The 12,595-nt window shown below is 47.9% G+C and overlaps 1 protein-coding gene across 1 annotated transcript in view; it reads left to right on the plus strand.

The window, feature by feature from the left end:
- Nucleotides 1-6,891: 6,891 nt before the first annotated feature.
- Nucleotides 6,892-12,595, plus strand: part of COL8A2 (collagen type VIII alpha 2 chain) — a 453,570-nt gene continuing 447,866 nt past the window's right edge. Inside the window, exon 1 of the mRNA XM_078681178.1 lies at nucleotides 6,892-7,170. The gene's annotated coding sequence lies outside the window, so the exon portion shown is untranslated. The remainder of the gene's footprint in view (nucleotides 7,171-12,595) is intronic.

Genomic DNA, 12,595 nt, shown 5'->3' on the forward strand with positions numbered 1-12,595 from the left:
GAGCCCCGACCACCAGTAGGTAATATACATATTACCTATTGGCGGTTGCCAGTAGGTACTTATAGTTAGGACCTGGTTTCCATAGGAAAAGTGTTTCTTGACTTGCCTATATCTTTGGCGTCGTTTGACGAATCTTCCCAAAATTTCCCCCCTAAAAGTGTCCTCCTCATGCTTGTTGCACATTGAAAGTTTTGGGGTGATCCGTCAAGTGGGGCTGAGAAAAGAAGGGGTCAAAAGTTTGCGTTTCCCATGTTAATTCCCATAGGACCTTTATACATGGATTTGGTGTAACCGCGACCCCTCCTGATCTTGTGTTGAGATATGATTGGCTACCAACACTTCAAACCAGGAAGTATTAGCAGCCATCTTGAGACTTGGCTAAAACATTTAAAAAAAGAAAAGGGGGCAGGATACAAATAGCCTGACCCCCTAGGCCTCTTTGGGGGGCCACAGGGACCCCAGAGATCAAAAAAAGACCCACCCAGTGTCCCGGGAACACCACCTCCCCGGGGCGTATGCATACAATGGGTGGGGGGAACTCTTGGACACCCCAGTTGCCCTGGGGACCACGAAGTCCCCGGGGCTATAAACAAGTTTTAGTCGGGGGCCTCAGGGACTGCCCTAGGGTTCCGGGGACCACCACCTCCCTGGGGCCAAGTTCATCTTTTTTAAATGGGAGCCAGGCCTTGTGACCCTCCCTCCCATGCTGTTCTTGGCCCTGGAGACCACCACATCCCCGGGACAGGCCCTACAGTAATAAAGGAAGAGGGCCACATGGCCCCGTTCCTGGAGCCATAGATGGTCCTAGGGACCGCCACCACCTTTTGCTATGTCCCGGGTGCCCACCCACTGGACATAGCTTTTTGCTATGGCTTGGCGGGAGCTTTACCACTCCCGCCAAGCCATAGCAAAAGGCTCCGCTTCCAGCAAGGGAGAGCATTAAAAATGCTCTTGCTTGCTGGAAGCGGAGCAGAATTGCTTTCACAAAGCTGAAGCGCATGTTCATGAGCTCCCTCTCTGTGAAAGCAATGTCAGCTTCCTCAGGAAGCAGGGACTGAGGGGGCCTTAAGGCTCCCTCCGCGGTCCCCAACATTTGTGATTGGCTGCCCTGGGTGGTACTAGGCTATGCAGAAGAGTGGTGGGGCTCTGGGGATCGGCCCAGGAGGGGGCTCCACAGCCCCCTCCCCTTATTTGTTTAAAAACTAAATAAATAAAAAGCCGGGCCCCGGTGGATGGGGTCCTCAGGGCCAAAATAGGCCTGGGAAGGGGTCCACTTAGCCCCCCCTCCTCTAATAAATAAAGAACAATTTTTAAAAAGACGAACCAGCATGTCACCAGATGCCCCGTCCCCTTTCAGCACAGCTCTGCAAACACGCCTCGTGGCACACAATTGGTTGGGAGATGAAGTCCCCTTGGCTGCAGAGGGTACTTGTGGGCCAGCAACCCCTCCTGTTACTTCTACTAAGTCCCACACAGGGGGATTGCTGAGTGGTGATTGGAGGCCACGCCCTCTTTCTCCACCACTCTACTAATGCGTCACCTGGGGCACCAGTAATTGGGGGTTGAAGTCCAATTTACTCCTGAGGGTCCTTGGGGGACAACTACCCCTCCTGTTACCTACAGTAGGTTCCATACAGTGGGATTGTTTAGAGGTTGTTGGCGGCCATGCCCCCTTTCTCCACTACTCTGCAAACGCGCCTCCTGGCATATTACTAGTTGGGGGATAAAGTACCCTTGGCTCTTGAGGGTCCTTGGGAGCCAACTACTCCTCCTGTTACCTCCAGTAAGTCCCACGCAGCTGGATTGCTGAGAGATTGACGGAGGCCATACCGCATTTCTCTGCCACTCTGCAAATGCACCTCCTGGCACACTACTGGCTGGGAGATGAAGTCCTCTTGGATGCTGCGGGACCGTGGAGGCCAAGAAATCCTCCTGTTACCTCCAGTAAGTCAAATACAGCGGGATTCATGAGAGCTGGTCGGAGATCCTACCACTTTTCTCCACCACTTTTCAAACACAACTACTAGTTAGAAAACTATAGAAATTCACTTAAAACATGTAAGGTTGCAGGTACATTATAGTTAGGAAATCAAATTTGAAAAACCTTAGAAATTAATTTAAAAAAAAAGTTCAGGGATGTTATAGTTAGGAAATAGAATTTGAAAAAACCTTAGAATTTCACTGAAAAAAAAAGGTTATAGGGATGTTAGAAGTTAGGCTGACATGTCAACAGATCTAAAAGAAAAAACAGTGGTTCAGCACTCAGTAGTAGTATTATACTGTAAAAGATACTTGAGTATAGCAACAAAATTAAAGAACACAGTCTCTATATAAGCAAGTAAGAACTTACAATGTCAAAATGTTCTTTCTTCATTTGTTCTCTATTAAATATCTTCTCAATCTGAATTACATCAATGAGATAAAATCAAGTAGCCAATGCGTTTCGTCCACATAGGACTTCTTCAGGGCTCTAACGTGTGTGTGGGATTCACCAAATCCATAGTATCTATTGGCGCTGTTTATAACACCAAAGTAGTCAAGCTATGTAGTGTGTACATTGAGAAGTGTTGGTCTCTTAAGTAGTGTCCGTCATGGTGTCTGCGCATTGATTCTGCCCCCACTCCCTCATTTCTAAGTTAAGTGGCACATTCCGCAACTTCAGAGAGTGCTTGTTAATATTCTTTATTGCCTATGGCGCTTGTCATCCGAGAGGTACCTGAGCATCAGTGGTTTGTGTATTGATGGTCTGTCCCTGTATACTTCTGATTTCGCATTCTGTTTGAATTACTTTATCATACCTGCATATATCTGTCGGCCCACAGCTGCTTCCAGTACAGACCTATGTATTTCTTTGTCATTGGTAGCCTGAAACGTAAGTATCCTGTCATCTCTGTCACTCTACTTTCCTGAAGCATCAATTCTGGGAGACTGTCCTTGACAATTGGGTCGTATCCTGGTCACCCCTTTCACTCTAATGAATGAATCAATCAAGACACTTATAAAGCGCACTACATACCTGTTAGGGTCTAAAGGCGCTGGGGGAGTGGAGGGGTGCTGCTACTGATCGAAGAGCCAGGTCTTGAGGAGTCTTCTGAAGGGCAGTAGGTCTTGGGTCTGCTGTAGTTTTGTGGGGAGGGTGTTCCAGGTCTTGGTGGCGAGGTGGGAGTAGGATCTGCCGCCGGCGGTCGTTGTTTGGATGCGAGGGACTGTGGCGAGGGCGAGGCCTGCGGAGCAGAGCAGGCGGGTGGGGGTGTAGAAGCTGAGTCATCTGTTGAGGTGATATATTATTCTATAGAACATAAATACGAGCCCTGAAGCGACCTGCCCCGAGATCAATGTACTTTCTGCAGCCTACATTTATGGAAAACTGTATAGTGAATGATATCTCTTCTGTGATGCAGTGGTAGTGAAGATTACATGTGAATAACTAGGCATTACGCCCTCCTCTTCTCATCCACGACAGAGAAGCAGCGGTCACCGTACACGCTCCCATTGATGACTAAGTAGTTGAACTTACCCTGCATCCCACCCCCCAGAATAGAGAAGTACAAGTCACCCTACACTCCCCCGTCCCCATCAAGAACAACAGAATTCACCTTACAATTCCCATTCCCCCATCAAGGATACAGTAGTGGAAGTCCCCTACACTTTCCCCCATCCAGGACAGAGATGTGAAAGCCACCCTCTACCCCCAAAATCCAGAATAGAGTAGTGCATGTCACCCTGTACATCTCCACCCCATCCAGGACAACATAGTGGAATCCGCCCTACACTCCCCTTCGCCCCTTCCTCCTTCAAGGACTAAGTAGTGGAAGGTACCCTGCCCTCCCACCATCCAGGGTGAAGTAGTGAAATCTACAAGACCCACATGAGCAGGGACCTTCCGATTTAAGAACAACTTGAGGTGGTATACCCGCAGCAAGACCCTTAGTTTGAGCTCTGCCAAGAACTTGGTGGTTTCCTCTTTTAGAAGGACCTCCTGGGGTGGCAGAAGTTTATTTAGGTCCACAGCCTTACTCTGGAACAGTATGCCACTGGAACTTAAATCAGCCCCCATTCTGTCTGTTTTTAGGAAATCACTGAAAACCTTGCTCTTTGTCCAGAAACAGGATTCAGATCTTCGCTTCCTTGTTCTATTTTAGCGCCAAGATGCCTCCAGGAATTAGTATGCGCTCAATTAATCTGCTCATTCATTCACTTTCCTCCCCTCCATCCCCCCAACACACATCTATGATAGAGAATTGTAAGTCACTCTATAGTCTCCTCCCCCTCGTTCAGGACACAGAAGTAGAACTCACCCTCACCTCCTCCCCCCCATCCCCCCTCCCCGCGGAAACTCCCACCCCTACAATCCAGGACAGAATAGTGGAAATCAATCTACTCTCCCCAGTCCATACAACCAGGTTCTAGGTATGCCTAAAATGAGATTGACTTGGGCGCTCTCAGATGAGAGGGGCATTGGTCTACGAATCTAAGCGCAACAGGGCCTGGGTCCTACTCGAAGCGTGGGGGGACTGACGCACTGTGGAGAGGGCGCTCTCTCTCTCTTTCCGAGCACTAGGTACCCGTTCATATGACAGAACAGGACTAAAATGTATTTAAGCATTTTTATACAGCGCGTATTTTACCCGAAGGTGTCTGAGCGCTTTCCAATAGAACCATTAACATTGCAGAAGGACTTCAGAGTACATGGAATACATATGAGATATAAAACAGATACAGGAGTGTAAACTCAAAAAGAAAGTGTTACAATGGTGTTTATGGAAGATGTGCAAACGGCCTTGCGCCGCCGGTGCGTCACTTTTTCCCATGTTAAATCTGCCCCCTAGGAGTGTAGATATACGCCAGTATTGGCAGGAAGTGAGTGCAAAGAATATAGACATAACAGAATTATATTATATAGGATAATATTATGGTCTTGACTGGTCGGTTAGATCGAAGAGATAAGTCCAAACAACATCTATGGGCCCAACCGCTAGTCCTTTCCCCACGGTTGTGCGATATGGGGGGAGCAAGCCAGGCTGTAGTCAACCTTCCTGGATTTTTCAAAATTCAAAGAGCCTTATTTATGAGCCCTTGCGATACTTGTGCGCTGCAGGTGCGTCCTTTTGAGTGACTTATCGGCGGCGTAAAAAATGAGCCACGTTGCGCCCTATTTACAAAGTGACGCATCTTGGCTGATGTGTCACTTTGTAAACCCATGCGCTACAATATACCTGCGTCAGGTATAATGTATGCAGGGTGGGCGTTCCCCCGCATCAAAGCCTGGTAGAAGTGGCGCATTGAAATCTATAAGATTTCAGTGTGCCACTTCTAGGATGCCATTGTGTGAAAATCTTACGCCTGCCATACCCTATGCCTGCCTCAAGGCAGGCGTAAGACTGACACAGGCCCTTTCACATGGTGAAAGGAACATGGCTGGAGTTGCCTCACGGTTCCAACACACCTCCAGCAATGCGTCAGTTGTGTGCTGACAGATATGTCAATAATACTGATGTATCTGTCATTCCTTGCGACATGATGCATCATACAGTAAATATGACACATCAATGGTGTCGCAAGGAGGGCGCACTGGAAGTGTTGCATCGCTGCTTTGTCACAGCGATGCGACACTTCTCATAAATAAGGCCCAAAAGGTCTGCAGCTGAACGTTACACCTCACGCCACAACCTTGGTGTATGATTTTCATGTAAAGAAGTTCGTCAGTAGAGCATAAAAAGATATTTTTATTGTTTATGTTTAATACTAATATTTTCAGGGGAGAAAGAAGATCAAGGGCTCTAGCGCTTCGGCTCTGAAGTGCAGAGGGGAATGAAAAGGCACTTACTAGGAAACACTGTCGGTGAAAATGATGAGGACAGAAAGGGAAGGGTAAAAAATGGGTTAAATGCCGGTGCGGCCTGTAAAAAGCATAAGAGAAGTGATGTGACGTAATCTTTCGCCCCCATGACCCCCCCTCCTTGTAATAAATGGCATTATGAGTTTCGGTTATTATTGTTCGCGTATTTTGGAATTCGGTCTTTTTTTGATCAAACGACATCGTTTTGCTGTGCTCTCTGGCACTCGGCCCACGGTGGTGACTGCGGGTAGCGTCATGGTACAGGTGCAAAGAGAGAGCGGTGAGCCCCTCCCGGGACTGCCCTCAACTCACCCTCTGCAAAGAGCGCGAGGGGCTCTTCATGGCCAGTGGGGGGACAAGGGGGTCACGGGCCCTGGTGCCAGCAAGGGAAGGGGGCTCCCTGCCCACGGATGGGCTGCAAATCACAGCCATAAGTGGGGCACAGTAGCAGTAGGGCTCAGTGCCACAGGAGCTGGTGCCCTGTTGATGGTACTATGTCCCAGACAGTCAGTGCTTCTAAGAGGTCGGTGGGCTGGGGCAGAGTCAAGTGCATTGATGCACTTCACATGGCGGCTACCACCTGCTGTCTGCAAGCCCCGCAGCCCTAGCAACCCCTACTGTCGGTCCCCCGTGCCAAGAAGGTCAGACAGAGCCCTGGGAGAGCTCCTGTCTGGAGTCCAGCGCTGGCAGCGGACCCAGGTAAACTCTGGAATGAAAGCCCCGCTGTTCCTTTCTGATACTCCTTCTGGAATGTCACTTACTCACACCCCCAACCCCCGCCCTGACCTCTAATCCCCCGACCCCTCCAACACCATGCCTGGTTACCCAGCCACTTGTCACCTTGGTGCCAGCATAACGCCCCTTGTAACTCTGCTGAGCACAGTCAGCCGGAACACGACGGGTCTAACCCCACATGTGGCGGTGGGTGGGGGTGTCTGGCGCTCCCCCCCGACCCCCTCCGCGCCGCGAGTCTCCGCCCAAAATGTAAAGTTCTATAAACACAGCCCCGCCTGCAGTCTCTGAAATGAAGAAACAATCCCACAGTTGGATTCAACTCAGCACCCCCCACCCCGCCCCCGCCTCCTCCCGGCTGGAGCTGGCTTAGCGCACAGTGGCGGCTGCAGAAAAGCTTGGGCGCACTGTCTGCACCGCTCAGTGGCTGCGCAGCTCTCCCCACCACCACAGCTCACCTCGCCTCCACACAGCACCTACCAGGGGACCCCTCCAGGACTACGGACACCCCATGGAAACCCATCTGTCTTGTATTTACTACGTCCACTACTGAAAATTAAACATTTATCCAGCCACCATTGGAAGAGGCTATTCTAAAGGTAAGGGGGGCTTTCAAACTCCGGAAAATATTGTTCTTTTTCATCATATTTATTGCTTTTCGTGGTTTATGTTCACCCCCTGGTCATGTCACTCAGATTCGTGAGACTGTGGTGAAAACTCTGCACACTCCCAACCTCATGGCGAGATAGCACAGCAGGTTGAAGTCAACGTCATATAGATCTGCGCAGGCTGCATGTTTGGAATCCAAGCGCTTTCTTGGGCGACAGTGACACCTGTTATTCGGAACAAGGTGAAAACTCAGCAATTTAGCAGTAAGCGCTGCGCAATAACTTCACAACCAATAAAACATCTAAGAGTTACAAAGTGCGTGCTGCGGACATCTGTGTAACACTTGCAAGTCACAGGTTCCTATCTCGGGCTTTCATCCTTCCCAGGTCGAAATATTGGTCCCATCGAGTGGGTAATTACACTGCATGGCATTATTGAGCGTTGTTATATTACAGTAACGTGCCAACAAGCGCCTACATCCCCTGCCATAAAATAATCCTTTCTACAAAGCCAGTGTTAACTCAGTGAGTTAAGGCACTTGAAATATGCTTGCAACTTGCTAGTCACGAGTCTTTGCTATTTTGCTCAAGCTTTCAGCCTTCGGATGTCTTTAAATGCGTCGGTAAATAAATGCTATTTATCGCATTGGGTAAGGATGGCACTTGTTGACAGCGCTGTCAAGGGTGTGTTGCACCGATATATCAAATCTGACATCCTTTTGAGACAGTTGTATTTATCCGTATAATGATTAAGCATAAAATATAGTAGGTTTATCACGAGGAACTTTGGCGTCCAACCTGGTTCATGTGTAATGTTTATAAAACAAGCCCGTCCTTCTGCTGGCGCTGTACGCAGCACTTCATAACACTGCATACTACTGGCGCTGCTGAAGTTGTTTTGCCTCAGATTCTGTCGATGTGGGTTGGAATCCATAGAGAGCGGGAGCCGCACTGTTGGAAAATAGTTTACACTAATAATACCACAGCCTTTAGGTAAAATTGTCAGCCGAGATCGCTAGCAGCGTCCCCTGCGTCTTGTAATGTAATAACTTTATTAATGCAGGGCGCTTTGCCACAGGCTTGTGGCTTCACGGGGCTGTACAGGACAGGTGCTATTAATTAGCAAATTGTTGGGACGCCTTTTATCGACGCTGGAAGGATGAAATGCTGGGGCTGAAGTTGTGATTTTCAGAATGCTCACAGATTTCTACAGCAGTTATGAACACGTTTTCAGTTTTAAGACATCTCTCCAAATATTTAACTTTCAAATGGGGTGGCTGGTGGAGTATATGTCCCTCTTCTTAAAGAAAAGTTCCCATTGTACCTGACAGTGAGAGCACTGACTGTCAATCAGAGTTGTCAAACACATATATATGTGTGCCCTGAGGTAATCCACAGCATGCGATGGATTAGTGATGCTTCTGTCCGCTATGTAATCAGACATTTGATGTTCAGTAATCTGTCACTGTAGCGCTTCATTAAACATGTATTCTATCACTTTGAGCAGCAATGTATCACTTCATGGTTTAGTAATCTGTAATATGCCAAATTGGTGCCCTGTTCATTAAAATTCCCCAGTAACGAGCAGTCCTTTTCCTTGATGGGCCGGTAATGAATAACTAGTTGCTGTGGTGCCCCAGTGACCTGCCCACTACCACTTTGGTGCCTCATTTACCCTGGACTGTAACCAATCCCCAAACCCAAGTAGTCTGTAATCCATTACATTTGTACCAGAGTAATCTGTAATCAGTCACTTGGGTGTTTCAGGAAACTGCAATGGACCACCTTTGCCGTCCCAGTAATCTGTAACCTCTTACTCTGGAACCATAATCTGTAATCGAACCCTCAAATTGCCAGTTAATCCGCAGAGGGCCAATCTGGACCCCAGTGCAATCTGCAATCTACGACTTTCTACAATGTTGACTTTAGTGCCACAACAACCTGTCATCTGCTCCTTTGGGGGCTCACTAATGTTTTGTATTGGAAACCCCAGACATCTATAATTTTGCGGTTGTTGTCGTTGTTGTTTTCATACTTTCGTGCGTTAGAAACGTGTAAACCATTACTTTCATCTAGTTGGGTGTCAGGTATTCCGTCACTTCCGTGTCACAGTACATCAGCATCCCAGTAATATGCAACTCTGTACTTTGATACCCCAGTAATCTGATACTTTAAATACACAGTAATCAGTAATCTATTGCTTGAGTACCCGGGTAATACGTAATCAAGTGCGTTTTTATGTTTTATTGATTAGTATGACGCAGTAGTCACTCGAGAGGGTATCCAGGTGCTTGGGTAGATGTGAGGTCCCCAAGATGTCTGTGCTTTGATGCTCTGGTGCCCAGTGATCTGTCATTCGCTTCTCATGTGCTCCAGTAATCTGTAATCTGCGACTTTATATGAAGTGATTTGAAAGAATTTGCAATGCAGTCGCTATTAGCCACGACAGAGGTGTGCGGCTGGTTAGGGAAGGTGGGGTCCTCGATACGTTGTACAGTTTCTGAAGGGAGTAGAGGGTCGAGGTCTGCGGTAAAGAGGTATATGGGGAGGTTTAGGGGTTGTTGTGCCAAGAGATAAGAGGAGGGAGGTAGTTCTAAGGAATCCGAAGGCGCCCCGCCTCTCCCCAGACTCCCTCTTCTTCGTGTCTTCTTCTTTAGTTATTGGTCAGTCCTACTTCGCCCTCTTCTCTTCTGTTACCTCGCAGTGCCTTGAAGCAGCCTGCCCAGGCGCTACAAAAGCCCCCAACACGACTCGACATTATTGACAGAGATGCTATTGTTAGTTTACAGCATGTTATGATTCGTGGTGTGCTTTCCATGTGTTTATACAGCTCTATCCCCTTCTAGGCGCTCCCGTACAGCGCTGCGTGAGATGAACCACTGATTATGTCTGAGAAGTGTCCAGGGATATGAAAGCTTTCAAGAGCGGTGTATGGGGGCGGGCGTTGAGGGGGTCGGCCTTCGATGTCCCCCCTGCGCAGATGTGGGCGCAGGAGGCGTTCCTCGGCCCCTCAGCTGTGCACGTGCCGGCTCTCGGTGAGCTCGCGGTGGTGGTGGAAGGGGCGGGGCGGCGTCACCTGCGCGGCACGCGACGCGACGGGTACCTGGCGCTCTGCGCGAGGTCCGAGGCTGTGCGCGAGCAGGTGAACTTATCCGTGAGTAAATATAGAGGCAATTGCAGCGTCTGGATCGCCTCGAGGCGCTTCCAGCCAGAAACGAAAGGTCTTCATTTTAATATAAATACATTTAAATTGGGGTCCCTCCTCGCTTTTCCTGCTCGGTGTTCTCGATTTCGGTACATAAAGTGGTGCGCCCAGGATAACATCATTTAGTTATGTGTTAGTGATTTGTTTAGAACACCAATCACCCGAGAGAGCACCCATGCGCTTGGGCAGGTGCGTAGGTTTGTGGCCCCAAGGTGCTTTTAATAAGCACCAGGGGCCCGATGTAGGTAATTCTTATTTACCACTTCTTAAATACCCAATTTTACCGAATCGGTATTTAAGAAGTGGTAAATATGAAGGGGGGAGATGTAGGTATTTCCAGATGTGTAAATACCGAATCTTTAAGATTCGGTATTTACCGAATCTGGAAATACCGAATCTGTATTTCCTATTGATTCCTATGGGCTGTGAAGCCCATAGGAATCAATGGGCAATACCGATTCTGTAATTACAGAATCGGTAATTACCGATTTTAGCAAGGGTGCAGGGGGTGTCACTTTGACACCCTCTGGCACCCCAAAAATAGGCTCGGGTGCCATGTGGCAGGCATACATGCCCCAAGGGCAGGTCTGCCTGTCATATGGCAGAGGTGTGCATGCACACATGTGCATGCACACCGGAATCGGTATTTTACCATCAAATTGGATTTGATGCTAAAATACCGATTCGGTAAGGCTTGTGGGACTCAGAAGAGTCCCACCTACATTTCAAATTTACCGAATCGGTAAAAATACCGATTCGGTATTTTACAGAATCGGTAAATTTACCGATCGGTAAATTTACAGATGCTGTAAAATTAAGGGCCCTACATACCATTTCTGCAATACCGGTCGGTAACGGCCGAAAATACCGATTTTCGGCCGTTACCGACTGACCTACATCTGGCCCCAGGTCTTCAGCTTCTTGCGGATTTCAAGAAGTGAGGGGGGCTCTGATGTGTCGAAGGAGGTTGTTCCATGTCTTGGGTGTGATGTAGGAGAGTGAGCGAGCGATCTCCAGTTTTGCCTGTGTGGATACAGGGAATGTGTGCGAGTGAGAGCGAAGCAGGACGTAGGTGTTTGTTGGGTTGTTGAAAGTGTATCTACGGCTGTTCAGGTATTCTGGTCCTTTGTTGTGTAGGGTTTTGTATGTGTGCGTGAGAAGTTTGAATTGGCTGCGCTTGTGAATGAGAAGCCAGTGAAGCTTCTTGAGGTGCGGTGTAATGTGGGTGCGGCATGGGACTTTGAGTATGAGTCTTGCAGCAGTGTTCTGGAGTCTGTGTAGGAGTTATTTGGAGATTCAAGCACAGAAAGTGTTGCCGTAGTCCAGCCTGCTCGTGTTGAGTGCTTGCGTAACAGTTCGTCTGGTGTTCTGAGGTAACCATTGGTGATTTTTCACAGCTTGCTTAGGATGTAGATGTAGGAGGTGCTCACTACATTGACTTGAGCCGTCATGTTGAGCTTGCCATCTAGGTTCATCACTGTATTTCCTGTGTGGCCTGTGGGTGTTGGACATAGCTCTGAAGCAGAGAAGTGTTCTGGTTCCGCTTTTAGCTAATTGTCTGCATGTCCCTACCACCTGGTGAACTATACACACCAGTGTCGGCTGGTGACATTTGAAAGTGGTGGGTGTAAAATTTGTGTTGGAGAGCACTGCGCGAGGGAGCGTAGCGAGCGAGCCCGATTGGCATAAGGAGGGTTCGGGGGGTTCCCCCCCAGAAAATTTTGAAAAAGAGTGGGCAAATACTGCACTTTCAGGCAAATTTGAAACAGCAAGAAGGTTAAAAAAGCAATTGTGAAAGTACAGTTTTTACATTAATAAAGAGATGTCAATGTCATATGATAATGTGATAATGTAGGTAGTTGCTTATTCAGTATAATCACAGAACTCCATAACAGACTTCGAGATAACAATGCTGAGTACCATTCATACAAAGCACATTTGCCATCAAAATGCTTTTTTTTTTTAAGCATTGACCGTATCTGTTTGAGCTCATAAAATAAGTAGGCAGCTGGTGATTTTTCAAAGTGTAAAAAAGTTAGCCCCAAGTGAGCCCAACCGATATAAGTCAAGATCAGGGGGAGGGGGTTATTCCTCTGAGAAGATTTTGAAGGGAAAAAAGGGCAAATAGTGCATTTTAAGCTAATTTAGACCAAAAAAATGAAAAAGCAATAAGAATCTAGACCACATATAGGGTGCATGACAACTGAGTTG

The sequence above is a fragment of the Lissotriton helveticus genome, chromosome 3_1 (assembly GCF_964261635.1).
Source record: "Lissotriton helveticus chromosome 3_1, aLisHel1.1, whole genome shotgun sequence".
Lineage (NCBI taxonomy): Eukaryota > Metazoa > Chordata > Amphibia > Caudata > Salamandridae > Lissotriton > Lissotriton helveticus.